Below are 24,335 nucleotides of genomic sequence, written 5' to 3' on the forward strand. Positions count from 1 at the left end.
GGACTTGCCCAGGTTGCTCTGAGTCACGTAGCTAGAATATGTCTGAGGCTGGATTTGAACTCCTATCTTCCTGACTCCAGGGCAGCTAGGTGGCTCAGTGGAGAGAGTGCTGGATTTGAAGTCAGGAAGACTCACCTGGCTTCAGACACTTACTAGATGTGTGACCCTAGGCAAGTCTCTTAATCCTGTTTGCCTCAGTTTCCAACAAGCTGAAGATGGAAATGGTAAAATCACCATGGGATCACAAAGACTCAGACACAGCTGAAATCAACAGAACAATGAAACTTCTTGTCTCGACTCAGAGCTGTAACTACTATACTACCTAGCTCTTAACCTTGGAAAAAGGGAACATTATTGAGAACTATCATTTACACACTCATCTTCTAGGCCTTCTTTTTCATACTTAAGTCTTATAGGCTTTCTGTGCCACTCCCTTAGGGCTTCACCCTCTACTGCTTTGAAAAATTAATCTATTATTGTGTTTGATAGGTATTAATTATCTAATGTATTTTCCCTCCTCCATATTTGAGTAATAATTGTAACAGTTGATGTAACCTTTAAGGTTCACCAAGGTCTTTACATACTTCATAGAATTTGATTCCCATAACAACAATTGTTATTTTCTTCATTTTACCATTAAGAAAATGGAGATATAATGAGGTTTTTTGAAGCTCACCCTGGCATCTCCTCTTTCCCTGTCCAGTGATTATTCTCCTAAACTATTGCCTTTTATAATTTTCCTTTAACACCTTTCCTCACCCCTACCACTAGTTTGCTAAACATTCTAGTGAGTCAAGATTTGTCAGTACTGACACAGAAGCCTACACACTTAAAACAAAAGTGTTGAATCCAGCAGGCCACAGTGCGGGCCACAATGTAAACGGGTCCAGAACAGACAGTACCTGAGGATGAAGTACTCCCTTTTCTGTTCTATGCCCTGTGCTTATGGCACACAGTGGAACTTAAAATGCTTGCTTTTGTCATTGTACTCTGTGATGTACTGACACCTCAATCCTACAGAGTACCACAGAATCTCTCAATGCAAGACTACTTGAAGGTCCTAGGGACCTTCAAAAGTCACTTTTTCTTTTGCCACTGAATTATGACCTGCTTGTGTTCTGCCTGAAAAGCCTAAAGCTGGTATAACGCCCAAGTGACCCAACTAAGCATATGCCAAGGAAATCTATGTGAATGCAGATGTTTTAAGGGATTGTTTTATAAGATCAAATTAAGCAGAGCACTTTAGAGCTGGAAACAGAAGTGGGAGTCTTCCTGAGTGCTTTAAAACAAAGTGCTAAGTCTAATGGTAGTGGTTCTCTGAAATGTTCCGTTGATGTTCTTAAAAAATGATGTGTTTTTTTTTTTTAATACATTACTGTCATTTTCCAGTGACTGACTTCCCCCTACCTAACAAGTAAAGTTAAGCAAATCACTTAAATTCAACCATCATCACTGGGTTAGTCACTGTGAGGGCTAAAAATGTAGGGCACCTCAAAGTCTAGGAGGCTTATTGCCATCCACGTATACACAATAAAGGCAGGAATCTGGAGGAAAAAATTCAAGCACAGAATAGTGCATCACTTTTCTCTCTGGAGCTCCATCTGGGGATTGTTATGTCTTGCATCCCCTCTCCTTCCTTTCTATGCACAGGAGACTAAAGGATCTTTGGAAGGGTAGCTTGTAAAAAGCACACCTGTGTTGGTCAGAGGCAATTTTTCATCCTCAACTCCTCTGCTATGCAGATGAAAGTGAGAAGAGTAAATGTGTAAACTTTTCATCTTCTACACATTCTTCTTCCTGCCCTGCACCAGCTGTTTGAGTTGCCCTGAAACATGGAGGGATTCATTGTGCTAGAAGGTCAATGTATATTACCTAACTGTGCTTTTTTATAGGGCCTGCAATAGGTAAAATTTTCTACCGTATGTGAGGTGACAGCCTTCAAGGCTGGGCCTTGAAGGTCAGGTTGGATTTCAAGAGGTAGAGGTGGTAAGGAAAGGGGTCCTAGGAAGAGGGGACAGAAAGAGCAAAGGCATGAAGACAAGTGATCCAACCAGAAAGGCAACACTGAGGTCAGGGGAGGTGATGCTCTCAATCTTTCTGTCAAAATTCTGGCCCCTCTCTACTCAGTGGCCAAGTTCGGTTGGTTCTCCCTCTGTAATATCTCTTGCATCCTAACTTTCATTTTATGTCCACTACTACCACCCCCTTTTCAGACTCACATTACTTCACACCCCAACTACTGCAAGAGTTTTTTAACTGGGGCACACTTTTCCACAGATACACACACCCTTATGGAAATAATGGATACACCTAGGGAACACCTAAGGAACAGGTATGGCCTGCTTACATGTGGAGGGCATATAATTAATGGACACATATGAATCACATTATCAGACATGGTCAATATGTTTATTCATTTTGCTTAGCTATACTTGTTTATTACAAAGAAGGTTTCTTGGGAGAGATATGGGTTCTTCATTGTCACTTCGTTGGGAAGTGACTTAATGAGCTTTTATTTTATTTTTTATCTCTTCCTTCATTCCTTCTAGGTATTCATGTAGTCCTTATGGAAAAATCCATATTTTCTCTGCTTATAATTTCTCTGCTTGTAGGATTTCTTTCTCCTTCTTAGGGAAATCTCTAGATTTATAGTATTTTTGTTCTGCCTTTTAAAATCACCTTTTGATCTTTAGTTTCTGAATTGTGGGGTTATTCCAGGCTGGAGGTGATTGATTCTGATTAGTCTAGTCTTGGGTCATGTGGTTTTTTGCATTGACTTCCATTTTCTTGGATTAGTCTCCCTTTGATCTTTGTGGTTCAGAACAATAGATCTTTTGGGCCATCTCTGTAGCATCTGATGTCAGATTTCTTTTTTTCCTTTTTTTTAATTGTAGTTATTTATTTATTTTTAGATTTCAACATTCATTTCCACAAAATTTTGAGTTCCAATTTTTCTCCCCATCTCTCCCCTCCCCCCACTTCATATTATGTTGCATTCTGGTTACCTTTTCCCTCATGATTACCCTCCCTTCTATCACACCCCACCCTTCCCTTATCCCCATTTTCTCTCTTTTCTTGTAGGGCAAGATAAATTTCTATACCCCATTACCTGTATTTCTTATTTCCTAGTTATATGCAATAACAATTCTCAACATTCGTTTCTAATACTTTGAATTCCAACTTCTCTCCCTCCCTACCTCCCCACCCATCCACACTGAGAAGGCAAGCAATTCAATACAGGCTATATATGTGTCATTTTGCAAAAGGCTTCCATAATAATCATGTTGTGTAATACTAACTATGTTGTCCTCTATCCTGCCCTGTCTCTGCCTTTTTTTATTCTCTCATTTGACTTGTCCCTTCCCCAAAGTGTTTACTTCTAGTTACTTCCTTCTCCCATTTGCCCTCCCTTCTATCATCCCCCTCACCCCGCTTGTCCCTTCCTCCCCTACTTTCCTGTAGTGTAAGATAGATTTTCATGCCAAATTTAGTGAGCATGTTATTCCCTCCTTAAGCCATAAGTGAAGAGGGTAAGCTTCACTTTTCCCCTCTCACCTCCCTTTTCTCCTCCATTGAACAAGATTTTTCTTATCTCTTTTATGAGTTTGAGCCTTCCCCATTCCATTTTTCCTATTCTCCTCCATTTTCCTCCCTCACTTCTTAATTTTTATTTTATTTTTTTATGGATATCATCTCTTCTGATTCAACTCAACCTGTACTCTGTGTGTGTGTGTGTGTGTGTGTGTGTGTGTGTGTGTGTGTGTGTGTATAATCCCTCCACCTACCCAAATACTGAGAAAAGTCACAAGAGTTACAAATATTATCTTTCCATGTAGGAATGTAAACAGTTCAGCTTTAGAAAGTCTTTTATGATTTCTCTTTCCTGTTTACCTTTTCATGCTTCTCTAGATTCTTGAGTTTGAAAGTCAAAATTTTCTATTCAGTTCTGGTCTTTTCATCCTGAGTGCTTGAAAGTCCTCTATATCATTCAATGACCATTTATTCCCTTGAAGTATTATACTCAGTTTTGCTAGGTAGGTGATTGATGTCAGATTTCTTAGGGACCTAGGAGACCCTAGACACATGGGATGTCCTTGTCTGAGCTTTGCCACATCATGTTTCTCCCTGCTCCTCACTGGTGCTTTCAAGACCACCACCTTTGGCTTTTATGATCACCCTGGGGCTCTCTGACCTCACTGGGTCTTTATCAGAGGGCCCTCCAATCTTGTAATCCGTGGACACAGAACCTCACAGGCTATGCTTGTCTTTGGCATGTTGTACACTGTTCTAGGAGGTTAAGCTTGTTTGCCTATCCTGGCACTGGCTTAACTGGCAGCCCCTTTTCCTATTACCTGAGGGTTTCTGGGATAGGAGAAGCCACTTACTGTAGTTTCTCACTGGATTTCTTTACTATTGTTCATCCTGGTGTATATTTCGGGTTTTTGCTTGAGTAAGTATATGGCACCCAGATGGTCTGTCTTTCACTCAGGCAGTCATTTTAGTCATGAGTCACTTTTTCAGTCTTCATCTTTCTTGGCTTCTCTGCAGCACTGGACATTTTGGACTGTCTTTTTTCTGGATGTTTTGTTCTTGAGTTTTCTTAAAGTCACACTATCCAATTTTTCTCCTGTGTTTCTAACTGTTCTTCAGTTTCTTTTACTCTACCATCATCCTTGTGTCATTTCTTATGAATGGCTATATGGAAGGGCTGTCCTGTATCCTCTTCTTTCCTTTCCCATACAATCTCTCAGTATATCATCAGCTCCATGCAGATAACTTCAAAATGTCCACAATTAACTCTCCTCTCTCTTTCCGAACAGCTATATTTTCAACAACAAGTTGTGACTTGGGGCACAAGAACTCAGGTGACTTAGGCAAGCCAACATCTAGCTCCAACAACCTTTGCTGTCCTCTCCTTTTGTTTTTGGCTTTGTAGGAAACTGCTAGAATTGGGATACCTGGGGTGGGTAGGGGCAGAGAGAACAGCATTAACTGGGTATAAGGGCTGTCTACTTTTTCTAGGGCAGAAACATAGCCAAAGCGAGGAGGAGAAATAAAGTAGGTTCTTTTCTGAACTCTTTATAAAGGAGAATTTTAGTTATCCCTGTATGGAACCCCTTTGGAAAGAATTGCAGTGGTCCCTTTGCCATGGATATGAGTGCCATAAATGGCTACCATACTCAGTGAAAGGCCAAATGATACAGTCAGACCTGCTTTTGGGGAGATCAAGATGCAAGCTGCTATAGAGAATCATTTGCAAAAACCTGCATGTTCTTTTCTCATAGTTTCAAGGACAATTTCTGTAAACCCATATTTTATTTTCGTAAGTATTTAATACTAATAAGAAAATAGGTCAATAGTTATTGATGGTTTTTTAAATATACTTTGTGTGCATTAATATAGTCTGTGCTTTTCTCTTTTCTTCTTAGTGTCTTTTCTTCTTTGATATATCTTATAAAACAATCCCTTAAAATGTCTGCATTCACACAGTTTTCCTTGGCATATGCTTGGTTTGGTCCAACTTTGCTTTCCTATTTTGTACTTCTCCATTTGTCAAAGGGACAACCATTTCCTAAGGTTCACAATATGGACATTATCTGCAGCTCCTCACCCTACCTCCCCCCACATATCCAGTCAGTTACCAAATATTGCCCTTTCTGCTTCCCCGACATATTATAGGATCATAGATTTGGTACTAGAAGGGACCTTAGAGGCCACCTGCTCCCAAACTTTTACTTTACCAGGGAGGAAAATAAGGTAAGGAGAGAAGGAAAGAGGATTGCCCAAGGTCATACAGATGGTAAATGTCAAAGCTGGCTCTGAATGCAAGTTCTCTGACTTAAAAAGAAAAACAAAACAAAAACATTCCTGCTTTACTCTTCATTTTCTCTCTCTCTCTCTCTGTCTCTATCTCTGTGTGTCTCTCTGTCTCTGTGTGTCTCTCTGTCTCTGTCTCTCTTTGTCTCTCTGTCTCTGTGTATCTTTCTGTCTCTCTTTGTCTCTCTGTCTCTGTCTCTGTATATCTCTCTGTCTCTCTCCCTCTCATCTCTGTGTCTCTGTCTCTCCTCTCTCTCTTTCTCTTTCTCCTGTCTCTTTCCCCCCTCTCATATCTAATCCTTCTCTACTCACAGAGTGACTAACTCCGATTCTCTCAGGTTCAGCCTTTTGCTTGTTTAATTGCAATACCTCCTACTTGCTCTGCCACTCTCAAGTCTCTGCCCACTTTAAACCATTCTCCACACAGTTGCCAACCTGATTTTCCTCAAGTTCAGATCTAACCATATCACTCCCCTGTGTTATAAATGCCAGTGACTCCCTATTGCCTTTGGAATCAGGTGTAAACATCTGTTTGGCTTTTAAAACCCTTCATGCCCTGTCCCCAGCCTGTTTTTCTAGTGTCATTATATATTACTCCCCTTGCCACACTTTAATTACTAAGAACCAAAAGAGCCAAATTGCTCTTTTCTGTTCCTCCTACGTGACATCTGCCAACTTTCATCTCAGCTTCATAGAATCCCATTCTTCATTCAAGGCAAAGCTAAGCATCAGCTGTTTCATCAAGTCTTTCCCTATCCTCTCTCCGAAGAGCTGGTGCCCCTCTTTGAAATACCTTGTATTTCTTTAATCTACCTACCTACCTGTCTGTCTGTCTGTCTGTCTGACTGGCCAATCTACCAATACAACAGAAGCTCCTTGAGCTTAGTGTTTGTTCATCCTTGGTACACAATGCCTGACAAATGTATTGTCCAATATTGATGAATTATATCAAGCATAATGCCTGACAAATATCCCCAAGCATTTATTAATAACTAACTATGCGTACTGTACTCAGCACCCAGGACACGATGAACATATGTAAATACCTGCAGATAAATGCAAAAGAAATAAGAAGGGAATTAGGAAGGACCCTAACAGTTACCGAGCTATCACAGGAATGGAAACTGGACTTGTGATTTATTGAAGTTATTTTATCCCTGCATAAGTAACCTCCCTCTACTGATACAAGTCAGCACCTTCTCTGTACCTTAGTTGTAGAGAGTTCAGAAGTCAAGTGACTTGGCCAGAGTCACAAAGCCAGTGTGTGGCAGAGGTGGGATTTGACACTGTTCCTTTTTTTTTTTTTTGTAGCCGTTGGGAACTTTATTGACGCAAAAGTAGCGCCTGAGATTTAGTAAGGCGCTAAACAAAGGCTGACACTGTTTCTTAAGAAGGCACTTAATAAATCCTTTTGAATTTGGTTGATTGAGTTTCATTTGGATTTTTCATAGGCATTCCAAGTATAACAGATATAAGAAAGGGGTTTATTACATTTCCATCTAAACACAACCGTCCTCCTAACTTTTCTTTTTCTGTTGAGGGTACTGCTATGACCCAGGTTTAAAACTTAGCAGTTACCCATAACTCCTATCTCACTTGTCCCCCCCACCCCCACCCCATATCCAATCAGTTCCTAAGTCTTATTGATTCCACTTCTACATCACTTCTATCTTTTTTCTTTCTGTCCATTTATACCACAAGGATTCTAATTTAAATGCTCATCAGCTCTCAGTTTTATTTTTTGTCCATCATCCCTGCCCTTAAAAGCTCACATTCCAATATAGGAGTCAACAATTATGCATACATATAAGGGTATATATGTAAATGGGAGATAATCTTCGAGGGAGGACACTAGCCATGATGGTGTTGGAGAAGTTGGGAGGAAAGGCCTTTTGCATAAAATAGAATTTGAAGTGCTGAGGGGAACCAGGGAATCCAAGAGAAGAAGGTAGGGGTAATAGAATGGGGGTATTGTTGTTCAGTCATGTCATCCTCATGACACCCTTTGGCATTTTCTTGGCAAAGACACTAGAGTGGTTTGTCACTTCCTTCTCATTTTACAGATGAGGAACTGAGGCAGACAGGGTTAAGTGACTTGTCCAGGGTCAGCCAGCTAGGAAGTGTCTGAGGCTGGATTTGAACTCATGAAGATGAGTCTTCCTGATTCCAAGCTCAGTGCTGTATCTGCTGCACCACCTAGCTGCCCACAAAGTATGTAGAAGGAAATAAAGCGTAAGACTGGAAAGATGGGAAGGGGTAGGTTGTGAAGGACTTTAAAAGCCTAAAAGAGGATTTTATATTTGACCAATAGGGAGGACTGGAATTTCTTGCCCTTTAAGAAAATCAGTTTGGCAGCTGAGTAAAGTATGCATTAGATTAGAATAAAGAGATACTTGAAGTAGGTAGACCAACCAGAAGTCTATTGTAATAATGCAGGTGTGAGGTGAAAGGGCCTGTATCACAGTGGTGGCTGTGTGTGTGAGAAGGATGTTTGAAGGCAGAAGCAATAGGACTTGACAAAAGATTAGACATATGCAGTTGAGTGTGAGTAGATGCTATTGAGGTTTGGAGCCTGAATCACTGGGAGGATGGTGGTGCCCTTGATAGCAATAAAAAATTGGGATGAGTGGAAAGTTTGGGTGGAAAGATAATGACATGTTGAATTTGAGAAGTCTACAGGACATCCAATTTGAGACATCCAAAAGCCAATGATGTGAGATTGGAGCTCAGGAGAGAGACTAGGGCTGGATAGATAGATCTGGCAATCATCTGCAGAGAGATAATAACTTGAAACTATGGGAATGAATAAGATTATGAAGTATAGAAGGAAAGAGAAAACAGGTCCCAGGACAGACTCCTGGAAAACATTCAAACTTAGTGGTGAGTCTTCATGCATTCTAAATGATCTTGGATATATTTCACTATAAAATTAGAGGTTTGAACTAGATGATCTTTAAAGTTTCTTTGAAGGGTCATCTAGGTGGTTCAGTGGATTGAGCACCACTTAACTCTTTGCCTCAGTTTCTTCATCTGTAAAATGAGCTGGAGAAGGATATGGCTACCATTCCAGTATCTTTGCCAAGAAAACCCCAAATGGGGCCACAAGGAGTTGGACACGACTGAAATGACTAAACAACAAACAACGAAGTTCCTTCTAAGTCTAAATTCTATGGAATCCATTAAATCTGACATTGGAGTCAACATCCAAAACAATGGCCATTCACCAAATCTTTATTAAAGGCAAATAAGACAGTTAGTATGTTCTTTTAGGATTGTAGGAACACTGATGAGCCACACCTAGAGTTAGACTGCTCATGGTGGGTAAAACCTAAACTAAACTAAATGACAACATTACTTTTAGATTGTTATTAGAGATGGAAGAGGAAAGTTGAAGGTAAGGCAGCAGTGTCCCAAACCTTCATTTGAAAGCTACTGGACTAATAGACCAAAATCTCTGGAGATGACTCTATCCTCTCATTTAGAATCTTAGAATGTTAGGGCTTGGAGGGACCTTAGAGATCGTTTGATTCAACCATGTCATTTCATAGATAAGGAACCTAGTCTCAGAGAAGGGCAGTGATTTACGTAATGCTACTAAGTGGCAAAACAGGGTAGAACCCAGGATTTTTGTGCACTTTTACCTGAATTACTCTATGACTTTCTCATTACACGCACACATACATACACACACACACACACACACACACACACACACACACACACACATGCACACTCACCGACTCTTTCAGCTCCAGCCATGTTATGGAGCATGTAATTTCTGTATACACCTCTAGATGGCAACTATATTAGACTTGGCTCTCTACTCACTATTCAAAGTAACTTCTCGTTAATCTAAGGAAGTAGACTTTTTGTATTAAGCTACTCCAACACAAGCATAACTGTGTCTTCTATTGATTAGAATGAATTGGCTAGTCCATCAAACCTTAGCTGATGCCTTTGGGAAGAACTTGATTCCATTAGCAATTCAAGAAATTTGGTTTTGTTTTATAATTTCTTTTTTTTTTTTAATTAATTTTTTACATTTATTTTCACATAATTTTGGGTTACAAATTTTCTCCCCTTTTATCCCCTCCCCCCCCCAAACCCGAGCTTTCTAATTGCCCCTGTGACCTATCTGCTCTCTCCTCTATCCTCCCTCTCTGCCCTTGTCTCCATCTTCTCTTTTGTCTTGTAGGACCAGATAGCTTTCTTGACCCCTTAACCTGTATTTCTTGTTACCCAGTGGTAAGAACATTACATTTGGTCCTAACACTTTGAGTTCTAACTTCCTTAGCTCCCTCCCTCTCCACCCCTTCCCCTTGAAAGACAGGCAATTCAATATAGGCCATATCTGTTTAGTTTTGCAAATGATTTCCATACTAGTTGTGTTGTATAGGACTAATTATATTTCCCTCCATCCTATCCTGTCCCCCTTTACTTCTATTTTCTTATGGTCCTTTCCCTCCCCATGAGTGTCGACCTCGGATTGCATTCTCCTCCCCATGCCCTCCCCTCCATCTTCCCCCCCACCCTGCTTGTGCCCCTGTCCCCCACTCTCCTGTATAATGAGATAGGTTTTCCTATCAAAATGAGTGTGCATTATATTCTTTCCTTTAGTGGAATGTGATGAGAGTAGACCTCATGTTTTTCTCTTGCCTCCCCTCTTTATCCCACCACTAATAAGTCTTTTGCTTGCCTCTTTTATGAGAGATAATTTGCCCCATATAACTTCTCCCTTTCTCCTCCCAATATTTCTCTCTCACTGCTTGATTTCAATTTTTTTTTTAATATATGATCCCAACCTCTTCAATTCACTCTGTGCACTCTGTCTCTATGTATGTGTGCGTGTGTGCATGTGTGTGTGTGTGTACTCCCACCCAGTGCCCAGATACTGAAATGTTTCAAGAGTTATAAATATTGTCTTTCCATGTAGGAATGTAAACAGTTCAACTTTAGTAAGTCCCTTATGATTTCTCTTTGCTGTTCGCCTTTTCATGGTTCTCTTCATTCTTGTGTTAGAAAGTCAAATTTTCTTTCCAGCTCTGGTCTTTTCATCAGGAAAATTTGAAAGTCTTCTATTTCATTGAAAGACCATTTTTTCTCCTGAAGTATTATACTCAGTTTTGCTGGGTAGGTGATTCTTGGCTTCAGTCCTAGTTCCTTTGACTTCTGGAATATCCTATTCCATTCCCTTCTATCCCTCAATGTAGAGGGTGCCAGATCTTGTGCTATCCTGATTGTATTTCCACAATACTTGAATTGTTTCTTTCTAGCTGCTTGCAATATTTTCTCTTTCACCTGGGAATTCTGTAATTTGGCCACAATGCTCCTAGGAGTTTCTCTTTTTGGATCTCTTTCATGCGGTGTTCTGCGGATTCCTTGAATATTTATTTTGCCTTCTGGTTCTAGAATCTCAGGGCAGTTTTCCTTGATAATTTCATGGAAGATGATGTCTAGGCTCTTCTTTTGATCATGGTTTTCAGGTAGTCCCAGAATTTTTACATTGTCTCTCCTGATTCTATTTTCCAGGTCAGTTGTTTTTCCAATAAGATATTTCACATTATCTTCCATTTTTCGAATCTGCGCGGTATGTTCTGAGATATCTGTCTTTCTTGAAAAGTCCTTAGTGTCCATCCGTACCATTCCAGTTTTGAAAGATCTATTTTCTTCAGTGAGCTTTTGAATCTCCTTTCCCATTTGGTTAATTCTGCTTTTGAAAGCATTCTTCTCCTCATTGGCCCCTTGCACCTCCCTTGCCAACTGAGTTAGGCTAGTTCTCAAGGTGCCAATTTCTTCAAGATTTTTTTGGTTCTCCTTTAGCAGGGAGCTGATCTGCTTTTCATGCTTCTCCCTCATCCCTCTCATTTCTCTTCCCAGTCTTTCCTCCACCTCTCTAACTTGATTTTCAAAATTCCTCTTGAGCTCTTCCATGGCCCGAGCCCATTGGGTGGGCTGGGACACAGAATCCTCGATTTCTGTGTCTTTGCCTGATGGCAAGCATTGTTCCTCCCCATCAGAAAGGAAGGGAGGAAGTGTCTTTTCTCCGATAAAGTACCCTTCAATAGTTTTATTTCTTTTCCCTTTTCTTGGCATTTTCTCCAACCAGTGGCCTGACCTCTGAATGTTCTCCTCACACCCACCTCGCCTCCTGGTCCTCCCAGCCAGCGTTTGGGGACTGAGATTCAAATGCTGCTTCCCGCCTTAAGATTTTTGGCGGGGGCAGGGCTGTTATTCAGTGTTAAATTAGGCTCAGGTGCTGAGGTCAGGGGCAGGGCCGCCTCTCTGGCTCAGTTCCCTCAGGGGGTTTATGCACAGACCTTCCACAATGGATCCAGGCTCCTGCCCATTTGGGGAGCCCCCATCCACAGCCGCCTCTCAGCCCCCACCTCCCATGGGGGCCCGAGCCTTGGGGGCACCCCACTCCCCTCTCAACCCGCCAAAGAGACTCTCTCACCCACCCCCGTCAGTCACCTGTTGGTGGGGGGGCCCGTGCCGCCGCTGAAGATCCTGCCTCCGGAGCCCTCTCAGATCTGTGCCTCTCGGAGCCGTGGCCACCGCCGCCGCCGCCGCCGCCGAAGGTCCGGGCTAGGCTCCGCGTCTGCAGCACTACGGACCTTTTGCGAGAGGTTTGCAGGTCCCTCTGTGGGTGGGGGGACCTGCGTGGCCTCTGGAGATCCCGTCCCCGTAGCCCTCTCGGATCTCCTCCCCTCAGTGTCGCGGTCGCGGCAGGGCCGCACTCCGCTCCCCATCCCGGCGCCCAGTCCGTGGCGCGAAGGACCCCCCGCAAGAGGTCCGCAGGTCTCTCCAGAGCAGAAATCTCCCTCGCTCCAATACTCCATGGTCTCTGGGTGCAGAATTCACCCTGGCTTGGTCCCCTCTAGCCGTTCTGTGGTTTGTGTGTTCGGAGCTATGGTTATGTGCGTCTTTCTACTTCGCCATCTTGGCTCCGCCCCTGTTTTATAATTTCTTGATTTTTCATAAAGTCATTAGCTTCCATCTGCTCCATTCTCATCTTTCATGAATTATTTTCTTCAATGAGCTTTTGAATCTCCTTTTGCATCTGACCAGTTCTGCTTTTTAAGGCATTCTTCTCCTCACTGGCTTTTTGGATCTCTTTTGCCATTTGGCTTAGTTTATTTTTTAAAATAATATTTTCTTCAGCATTTTTTGGCTCCCCTTTAGCAAGCAGTTGACTTTTTTTCATGATTTTCTTGAATCACTTCCATTTCTCTTCCTAATTATTTCTCTACTTCTCTTACTTGATTTTCGAAATCCTTTTTGAGCTCTTCCATGACCTGAGACCAATTCCTGTTTTTCTTGGAGGTTTTGGATGTAGGAGCTTTGACTTTGTTGTCTTCTTCTGTTTGTATATTTTGGTCTTCCTTGTCACCAAAGTAAGACAGTGGAGTGGTCTGTCATTTCCTTCTGCAGTTCATTTTACGGATGAGGAAATTGAAGTAGACAGGGTTAAGTGACTTGCTCAGGGTCACACAGCTAGTAAATATCTGAAGCCAGATTTGAACTCATGGACATAAATTTTCCTGATTCCATGTCCAGTGCTCTATCCACTATGCCACCTAGCTGCCCAAAGACTTTCAAAGTTGTTTACAAATATATTATCTCATTTGATCATAGATCAATATTCACGTGTAAATAGAGCTAAAAAAACTTCTAATCTAAGTCCTTTATTTTCCAGGTGAGGAAACTGAGGTCCAGATGTTCCAGATGTCACAGAGCTAGTTATAATTCTTGTATTTGAATTCATGTCCCTTCCCACTGTACCACACTGCCTGTGATAAGAAAGGTAAGGATGAAGATGGTCAAGCCAAAAACATTGTCAGTGTTCTTCAAGATTTCAATAAGAACCTGACCTAAGAGTTCAGAGTAACATGGTCAAAAAACCTCCTAAGCAGAGCTGGATACCAGCGGAACAAGGACGAATTCCTGCTCTTACAGCTTGATGTGAGGGCAGGAGCAAGGGTACAGAGGAAGGAGCAGGGCTGACGAGTACTTTATTCCTGTCTTTAAAAGAAGAATGAGACAATCTATAGGAAGGATTTCATTTATGAAGGATTTCATAACAAACTTTTCTATCCTACAAAGTACATGTTCATCAGGAGATTGTTTTCCTTCCATTTCCTTGAATAAATTTGAGACCTGTCATCTCACCCCTAGCTTCCTTTATCTCACCAGAGCTCTGGAAAAGCAAGTTCATTTTAATCTAATGCAAACAAAATCTACCTAGCTAGCTCCAATTAAGAACAATCTCTTCAAGGGAAAAGAAACTTGTAGAGGTATGTTGGTAAACATTTAACAGCAAGTTCTGGCTGGGTGAGGGTCTGTATATTAGTAAAACGACCAACTTTGTGTGGGTGGGGGATGTAGGCTAGTAAAACATTTAACAATCAGCTCTGGGTGGGTGGGGGATGTATGCAGGACGTACCATTGAGTTTAATCTGCATTATTAACTCTTTCTCCATGACTTTCTTAAGAGCATACAACCAATAGAACAATAAATGAAGTCTTGATATGTATCACTTGCTGATTTCTGGGGTATAAATGCTCATGTTGAAAGTTTAACATGGACTCTTGGGACCTATACAACCTCACCAAACCCTTTAGGTAAGTATGGAGTGTCTCTACTACCAACCACAAGAGGAGCTGGAAAACATAATTTGTAAGATATGCACACATGAAATTTAATGAGCAATGCAACATAATAAATCCTAAGTGCTACATGAAAGGTACAATGTTATGGGAATCTGGAAGAGGGTCAGGGCCTTGTAGGCAGGACTAGCTAGGATTCCTGGAGGGGTGGGATTTGGTCTAGGCCTTGGGAAATGGGAACGATTCAAACCAACAAAGAGGCAGGAGGGTGTTTCAGGTGGGAGTTTGGGGAGCTTTGAGTGGGAGACAGTGGAAAGGGTTCTGGACCTGGAGTTCTAGGATTAGACTTAGATTCTGGCTCATCTTCTTACTACCTCATTTGTAAAATGAGGGGGCTGGACTCTCTAAGATCCATTCTACTTCTGAATCCTGGAACCCTGGTTCTCTAGATCTGAATATGTAACAGAGAGAATACAGCTAAATGGAGTCAGAAATGGAAGGAAATGTGGGACAAGGAGAGGTAATCAGAAATCTTGAGCAGCCTTCCTCCTCATTTCAATTTAGTTTAATTCAATTTAGTTTCCCCAGCATTTATTGAAAAGATTATTCCATGCAGAGCATGGTGAGGTTTATACATATAGACACATACACACATACACACACACACATGCACACACACACATAGATACACATGTAGTTTTCTTCCCTCAAAAAACTTATAGGCAATAAATCCACAAACAGCTATTAAGCACCTACTATGTGCATTGTGCTAGACCTAGGAGATACGAAGAAAAGTGAAATTGTCCCTTCTCTCAAGGAGCTATCTCTCTCAGGGAGGAGAGAGCATGAATACATATAAGTATATACAAAGTAAGTACACAGTAATAATTTGGAAAGGGATTCACCAATTTGGGGGCAAGTGGATCAGGGAAGAGGTAACATGATGATGTACACATCAAAAAAAATTAGCAACATTTGTCTTTCAGTACCACTTGAGTGGCACAGATTCATATTTGTGGTATTGGGTTGTGACTGGGTAGTTTGGGAAAGTTTCTTGGAGGAGGTGAAATTTGGATTAGATGTTGAAGAACTGGAATAATTTATGTAAGTAGAGAGGATAGCATTTCAAGCAGGGGGACTTTGGGAACAAAAGTTTAGCAGTCCATGGGCCATGAAGGCAGCTAGGTAGCACAGTGGAGAGAGTGCTGATCCTAGAGTCAGCAAGGCCTGAGTTCATATTCATTCTCAGACACTTACTAGCTGGGTGACCCTGAGCAAGTCACTTAACCTTTGTTTGCCTCAGTTTCCTCATTTGTAAATGAGTGTAATGCTAACCCCCAGGATTGTGGTGAGGATCAAATGAGAATAACAGTAAAATGCTTAGCCTAGTACCATCCATGTAATAAGTGTTATATAAATGTGGACTCTGCTAAGGATGATGATGACCATGATGATGATGATGAAGATAGCCTTGGCTCACAGTCACCAGGCAGGTAACAGGGGCTCAATTTTCAGTCTGGAGATTCTTGGAAATTTAGTGGTTGGGATCATGAAGTTGGAGTCAGTGTGAACACTCTGTGATATCCACAGTACTTGGAGGTGTTCAGGGTGGGGCAGCTAAAATGGGGCTCAGCCACAGTGCAGGACTTTGTTAGAAAATGTCTTGATTCTGTCTTCTTCCAGAAGATTCCAGCAGAGGTGACCCTCTTCTGCCTCTTCCCTTCATGTCCTCAGAAACGGAAGGACTGTCTGGTGAGAGGCTGGATGTGACTTTGTCATGGATAACAGAAATCATCACGGTTGCATAATTCTCTGCTCAAGATGCCTAAAGGGTTAGGAAGGACAGTGTATGATCTTGTCTCTTTTGGACCTTTTGCTTCCTTCCCAATGACTCTCTGCTTACCATGCTGCTGGAGGCAACTTGCTGGCTTAATTTCTGAGTCTGTTCTGATCTTGCTTCACAAATGAGCCATAGGGCAGTCGGATGACTCAATCCTCTTCCAAACTCCCATAACTTTGTAGGGTAGTGAAATGGACAGAATGCTGGACCTGGAGTCAGGAAGACCTGAGTTCAAATCTGGCTTCAGACAGTTACTAGCTGTGTGACCCTCAGTGAGTTATTTAACCCTGGTTGCCTCAGTTTCTTCATCTGTAAAATGAGCTGAAGAAGGAAATAGCAAACCATTCCAGTATCTTTGCCAAGAAAACCCCAAATGGGGTCACGAAGAGTAGGACATGACTGAACAAACAAATAAATGTATGTCACTGTTGCTAATTAAATCTGGAGTCATAGAATCATCATCATGAGGTCATACATACAAGAAGAGTTTCAATGCAACTTAGAAGTCATTTGCACATGAGGAAATAGACCTAGAGAGTTGAAGCACTTTGCCCCAGGTCCCACAGAGAGTCAGTGACTGAAAAAGACCCTGATTCAGGGTCTGTCATTCCAAACCCAACACACTTTCTGTTACATTACACGGATTCCAGTGGGTCCTTGGGTCTTTCTTTTCTCTCAGAAATATTCACCTTTTTTTGATCGCCTGCTTCAGGAAATGCCTTCAATGCAGCAATGCACCTCTTATGTACAAGATAACAGCCTAGTTTGTGGAGATACAAATGCAAAAAATGAAATAGTCCTTGACTGGGAGGTACTTCCACAAATGGAATTCAACAAGCAAGACAGATAAGCAGAGAGTGAGGGGGGCGAAGCATAGATTAGACAAAGTGCCCTAACTATTTTAGAAAAGAGGAAAAACACTAAGGGGTGGGGGCAACCAGGAAAGGTCTTCCTCAGGAGCTGGTACCAGAATGAAGGGTTCTTGTAAAAGGCAGAGATGAGGAGGGAGTATGTTCTTGGAAGAACAAATTCTTATTTGATTTCTAGCTTGTTTTTTTCCCCTCCCTCCCCCTTTTTATACAGGCAGCATGGTATGCTGCAGTGTTATTAAACCCAAATAGGAATAGGGGACTTAACAACTAAAACAGGGCCACTCATTGAGTTAGAAAATCACACACCCATATAATCTATGTTCTATCATCTTTTTATTTATTTGTTCATTATTTTCCAATGACATTTTAGTCTAGTTCTGACTGCACTGGGAAGTGGCCATAATGTGTTCTAGAGGCTGGGTGTTTGACATTTCTAATACAGGGGATGGAGTATTGAATTTAGAATAAAGGAAATTCAGATGTGAATCCTGCCTCAAATCATCAGATTGATTGTCAGATTGACTAGATTGATCGTTGTGTGACTCTGGCCAAGTTATTTAACCTCTCTGAACTTTATTTTCTTATTTATAAAATGACCTTGAAGACCTTCAAGTTCCCTTTCAATATTAAATCTATAACCCTAGGTGACTGCATAACTTGGATTCTGTAAACTGGGCCCTCAAGGCTGCCTAAAAGGTGAGGAGTGTGAATTCTGATGTGTGTTGTTAAGGTATAGGTCACCATACTTTGCCAGAGATATTGCAGAGATATATCTGGAATCCTGGGTTCACCAGGAGATTCATGATTTGGATTGGGGTTGGACTAGATAGCTTCTGAGATTCCCTTCCCACCCCAAACTATGAGTTCATTGAATCCTCATTGTCAGGATAAGAAAAAATGAAATGGGAGAGGGAGAGCCACTAGCTTCCAGTCTGAAAACTTTCATGGATGAAGGTCCTGAGGGTTGTAGGAACTTTGCTACAGCCTTTGAAAAGGACCTTAAGGAATGTATAGGTTTTAAAATGGAAAAATAAAAGAGATTTGAGGTATGAATTACCTTATCATTATCATCTATGAAGAGTACATTTTTAAGTCTCAGCACATGCTGGCCCATAGCCATGAGGCAAGAGAGGTTGCTTTGACCAAAATCCAGGTGCTCTGTCCTGAATTTCCTCACACCTGGATTGTTCTTTCAAATAACAAACACCTTGTGGGTTTGTTTATTGTGTTCTCAAGCCAAAACAAAGAATCCTAATCGTTTGTTAATTCAAGTTATCTCAAGTTTGAACCACTGGTATGGAATGACCCTAAATGTTCTCAAAGTTCTTTTCTTTTCAGATCCTTCTATGTACTCCTTAAGCCCTCCCAAACAATAATTATTCTCAATATTTTAATTTAAATGGAGATAGTTTTTGATGTTATTCCAAGTTCCTGGCAGTGATTAGTTTACCTTTTTTTCCCCCTCCTTACTTTTACAATGTTTTTCCACTCCTCCATGCCTCTGAATCTCTGCAGTTCACCTGATTTTCTCTTGTTTCAGGAATATTGAAGGGAGACGGAAGCCAAGTCCTTTGATTACCCCTAGTGCTTCATTCCTCTGGGCTCCTCACTACCTTCCAGGAGAGGAGAGCTATGCAGTGGGGAATCTTGACTCTCCTAGTCCTGTTGCCTCTGTTCCAAGGGGATGCAACCACCACCCAAGGTAAACCTGACCCTCATAGTCAATAGAAAACGCTTGCATTTCATGGCATACCTTCTGCTTACACCCAGAAATGTGCTCTAGAGTACAGTGAGCATTTAAATCATATTTGGTATTTGGAAAGAATCTGAAGAAATTAATGACTGTATTCTTTTCAACAGTTTTGTGGTTCAGTGTTCTAAGTGGAATGGGAATGTGCAAAGTCAGAAGACCCAAGCCCCAGTGCCAGATCAGTATACTCATTAGCTGCGACCTTATGCAGTTCATTTAGCCCACTAAACCTCAGATTAAAAAAGATTTTGACTGATTAGCATATTTTACAAATGTAATAAGATGATTTTTTCCCTCTGGATTTGTGGCTTAAATCTTGTTATAATTTTCACTGTGGAAATTTCCTTTACCAATGCAGACTGATGACTCTTTGGTAATGTCTAGTTTTCTACTGGGCAGTGAAGTTATGTGACTTCTCGTCACACAGCCAGTATGTATCAGAAGGGAGAGTTTGAACCCAAGTTCTTCCTGACACTGAACCCAGCTTTTCTTTTTACTACTCCATACTGCCTTTCAATATGAAATTTTAAACATTAAAAAAAATTCGTTTTCTCAATTACATGTAAACAAAAATTTTTAACATTCATTTTTTAAAAATTTGAGTTCCAAATTCTTTTCCTCCTTGAAAAGGCAAGCAATTTGATGTAGATTATCCAATGCAGTCATGCAAATCATTTCCATATTAGCCCAAGATGAAATTTATTAAGTTTAAATAGGAAGTGTACTGGGATTCAACAAAGCCAACTTCCCGAGTTTTCAACATGAAAAAATTATCTTTATGGCTTAGTGGTCTGAAAGCTGGTGATAATCAAGACAATCTTAGGTGCGTTAAAAAAGTAGTCTTAATGTCTAGAACTAGGGAGGTGTATTCTGTCATGGTCACACAACATTTAGATTTCTCATGTTTAATTCTGAACACCATAGTTTTGAGAGTATATTCAAATTGTATTTGAAAGTATATACTCTAGAGGCCGGCAAGCCTTTTGAGTAGGGCACCAGAATGGACAACTTTGAATTCATGCCATGACAGATTGAAGGACTTGAGAATGTTTAGCTTGAAGAAGACAAGTCGTATGGGAAAGGGCAGGGAGGGAGGGACAGAATGTGGTAGATGTTTTTAAGTATTTAAAGGCAAATGTCAAAAACAGAAGCAACCAATAAGCCTTTATTAAGTGTCAGGGGGTATGTTGTGTGCTAAAGATAAGAAAACAGAAATGAAATACTACTCTCAAGGATCTTAAGTTCCAAGGTTGGGAAGGAGGGAGGAGCGGGGGAAGGAACATATAACAACTTGTATATAATTAAATGTATTTAAAATAAATGCAAGGCAACTATTTGGGGTGAAGACACTATCGATGGTAGGCATCAGGCATTATGTTTATTATCATTATTATTAGCTTTGGGGCATGGCAGGGACAGTCTGTACCAAGGTACATGTAGGCAAGGTGGAGTGGAATTGGTGAAATTGCTGGAATTGATTCCTCAGTGGGCAGAACTAGGAACAATGGTTTGAAATTGCCAAGTAAATGACCAGATTTATCTAAAGGGAATATTTACCTCAGGAAGTAGTGGGTTCTTCTCTCCCTGAAGGTCTTCCACCAAAGGTTAGGTAGCCAATTGTTCAGAATATTGTAGAGGAAAATTTTGTGCAGTTGTAGACTGGACTGTGTTCTCTTCTGCCCCTGCAATCAAGACCTACCTTGCTTCAGGGACAATGTCTGGACAGTGTACAATATGTCTCTCCCTCCCACTATTGCATCTATGGCTGGCAAACTCGCTCCTTCTACTGTTCTCATTCTCTGTATTAATCACCAACTTTCTAGGAATATATTATACCTAATGCCAACCCCCTTCTTTCATCTCCATTCTCCTTAACATACTTCCCCCAGGTCCCATTCCATCTCCGCCCATCCCTTCCACTTACGTCTTCTGGAATTTTTGTTCTGTAATGACCAAACTTCCCTTTAATCTTAATCTCTTTCTCTCATATATCCAGCTATTTACTTTTATTAAGACCTTTTGGCCCAGAAGACACTACATTCCTCACTGTTTTCTAGCACCGACTCCTTCACCCACCTCCCTTGTTGGTCTTGGAAGGGAAACTAGAATATTCTCTGCTCTTTATTACCATTTCAACTCTTCCTTGGCTACAGTGTTCGCTCAGCACCTTTCCTCTTTTGAAGTTCATTCATTCAAAAATTTTCCCCCTATAGATTCAATCAGTCAGTTATCAAGTGCCTTCTGTGTGCTAGGCACTGTGCTAGAGATATAAAGAAAGGGAAAACACAGTCCCTGCTTTAGAGTTCACAGGCTAATGAGGGAGACAACATGCAAACAACTATGTACAAATTATACATATATGTGTATACGTGTACATACAGATAGATAATACATTGGAGATAATCAGCAGAGGGAAGACACCAGCATTAAGAGAGAATCAGGAGAGATTTCTCATAGAAGTTGGATTTGTAGGTGGGACTTTGAAAGAAGTCATGGAAATTGAGGTAAAGATGAGGAAGAAAAGTATTTCAGACAGAGGGAACAAGCAGTGCAAATGAACAGGGTCCCAATGGCTGTTTTCTAGTAGTCCCAGGTGACCCTCCCTTCTTTCTCTACGAGTTCAGCATCTGGCTAACTCTCCTCTTCTTCTCCAACCTTGTCTTTATGCTAAGGGACTTCTGAATCCATGTTGATGTTCCATTGAACCTCCTGACCTTCATGTTTCTCAGACTGCTTAAATACCAGACCCCTTTCCTTCACTGGACCTCAGCCACACACAGGGATTGCTGTATCCTGGACAAAGATTCTGATTTTCCTTTATCTGACTATAACTGATCATTCCCCTCACTCTAGATTTCACCCTCTTTTAAACATATTCTTCACTCTCATGGAGACCTTCAATCCTCCCACTCCTCAGTACTTTCTCCTGCTTGGACTTTACTTCTTTTTCATCCCCAATCTCAACTCTTTGCAAGCTTCTCCAAAGTTACCAATGATCTTGTTGAAAACATATTTACTGATATATTTTGTTTTTATATAACGTACGTTTTCCCCTTCATTTCCTTCCCTCCCCAACAGCCATCCTATATGATAAAGAATATTTTTAAAAGAAAAAAGAATAAGAGGAAGAAGAGAATCACTAGATTCAATACATCAGAGAAAATGTGAAAAAATGTAGAATGTTTCCCATCCATAGACCTCTGCAAAAGAGAGAGAGAGAGAGAGAGAGAGAGAGAGAGAGAGAGAGAGAGAGAGAGAGACAGAGACAGAGACAGAGAGAGACAGAGAGAGACAGAGAGAGACAGAGAGAGAGTTCTCATATCTTTTCTTTGGGGTCACACTTGTTCTTTGTAATTTTGCAACTTTCACATTTGATTGGTGGTAGTTGTTCTTTTTATTTACAATATTGTAGTCATTATGTATATTGTTTTCTTGGCTTAGTTCACTCTATCAATTCATGTAAGTGTTTTCATGCTTCTGTAGTCACCATATTTGTTGAACAACCATCTCTTCATTGCCAAACATGTTAGTCTTTTATCAGTTCTCATCCTTCTTAGTCTCTCTCCTCCAGGATAATATATTTTTTTTCTGGTTTTCTTAAGACTACTGTCTCTCTCATTCTTTTCTTTTTTGGTTTGTTTATTTCTCTGATCACTCCTCAGATTCTTTTATTGGCTAATTTTTATATCTTATCCCTTAATTGTGCATATTTCAAAAAGTTTTATCCTGGATCTTCTTCTCTTTTTTGCTTTATACACTCTCAGTGACCTCATCAGTTCAAAGAAATTTAATTATTATCTATATGAAGATGACTCACAGATCTCTCTATCCTGCCCCATCTCTCTTCTGAGCACCAGTCTCCTATCACCAACTGCTAATTAAATATTCCCAACTGGATGTCTTAAAGACACCTCAAATTCAACATGTCTGAAATAGAAATCACTATTTTTCTCCACAAGCCTTTTCTAATGTTCCCTATTCCTGTCAAAGGTACACACATTCTTCTAGTCTTCTAGGTTCATAATCATGACTCTTCAGTGTGTTCTATCAGCTCCTGCATCTTTCCCTTTTCTATGTTCGCAACATCTCTCATCCGTTTTCTCTACTCAAACAGTTCTCACCTTAGTTCAAGCTCTTTTCACTTTTTGCTTCAATGATTGCAGTGACTTCCAAATTGATCTCCCTGTCTCAAATCTCTGACTATGTTTCTTCACACAGTTGCCAAACTGATCTTCCTTAAGCACACATTTGACCAAACCAGTCCTCTTCTCGATAAACTCTAGTGGCTTCTTATTGCCATTAGGGTCCAATATGAACTCTGTTTGGCTTTTAAAGCCCTTCACAACCAAATCCCAATCTATCTTTGCAGTTTCATTATACATTATTCCCCTTTGCATAATCCCTTCTCTCTATTCCTCCCTCTTCATACCCAGAATTTACTTTCTTTTCTTCTCAGCCTCATAGAATCCCATTCTTCCTCCAACACACAACTAAAATACCACCTTCTACAGAAATCCTTTCCCAGTCCCCACAATTGCAAGTACCTTCCTTTTTGTATTTATTTGAGAAATACTCATATATAAACATCTCTTCTCTGAGATTGCGTATGCTCCTTGAGAATGAGATTGCTTTATTCTTCCCATGTGTATTTCATGGTGTCTGACACCTTGCAGGGGCTTATTAAATGCTTATTAATTGAGTTGTCAATGGCCACTGACGTTCTTACAACTCCAACACTGTGATTTCTGGGATAAATGTCCTACCTACTCCCTAAAGGTTGTTGTGAGAACAAAATGAATGAGATAAGAGATACAAAAACACTTTGGAAGCTGCAGTATAGTATGTACGTATTAGTTACTATTATTGATCAGGCAATAAAATGGAGACCCAAAGGGATCAGAAGTCATTCCAGTGGTCTGATTCGCATTCTGTTTTTGGACTGACAGAAGGCAACATCCTGGCTACATTTGCTAGAGGCCCCAGTGACCTCTCTTTTCTCTGGGAAGAGAAGGGGAAAATTAGTTAGATGAAACATCTAATTCCGCATTAATTTGGAAATCTGAGAAGAGTTTGTTAGAAAAGACATGCTAACTATAGATGGCTTGTTTGTAGAAAAACTTGTGGGTCTTTTAACTGTGACACACATTTTGCCTAAAGAAAGCCAGAATGTATATTTGCACTAAGTCCTTCCTATTCAAGTTTTTTGATATAACCAGTCAGACAATAAAGCATTTTTTAAGCACTTACCAAGTGTCTGGCACTGTGTTAAGTGCTGAATTTACAAAGGAAGGCAAAAAGCATACATGTCCTCAAGGAACTTACATTCTTAAGGGTAATGACAATATGCAAAAAATTGTGTGCCTGAAAAACATATATATATGTATATGTGTACATATATGAATACACACACATATACAAAGTATGTGTATATATGGACATATACAATGTG

At 40.6% G+C, this 24,335-nt stretch overlaps 1 long non-coding RNA gene across 1 annotated transcript; it reads right to left on the reverse strand.

Annotated features, from left to right (window-relative positions):
* Positions 1-14,973: 14,973 nt before the first annotated feature.
* LOC140533765 (uncharacterized) lies at positions 14,974-21,939 on the reverse strand. The gene is made up of 2 exons (XR_011977048.1): positions 20,444-21,939; positions 14,974-17,024 (listed from the first exon to the last, which is right to left on the reverse strand). It is a non-coding gene; the product is annotated as an uncharacterized lncRNA (long non-coding RNA).
* Between the last annotated feature and the right edge of the window lie 2,396 nt (positions 21,940-24,335).

The sequence above is a fragment of the Notamacropus eugenii genome, chromosome 3 (genome assembly GCF_028372415.1).
Source record: "Notamacropus eugenii isolate mMacEug1 chromosome 3, mMacEug1.pri_v2, whole genome shotgun sequence".
Taxonomy (NCBI): Eukaryota; Metazoa; Chordata; class Mammalia; order Diprotodontia; family Macropodidae; genus Notamacropus; species Notamacropus eugenii.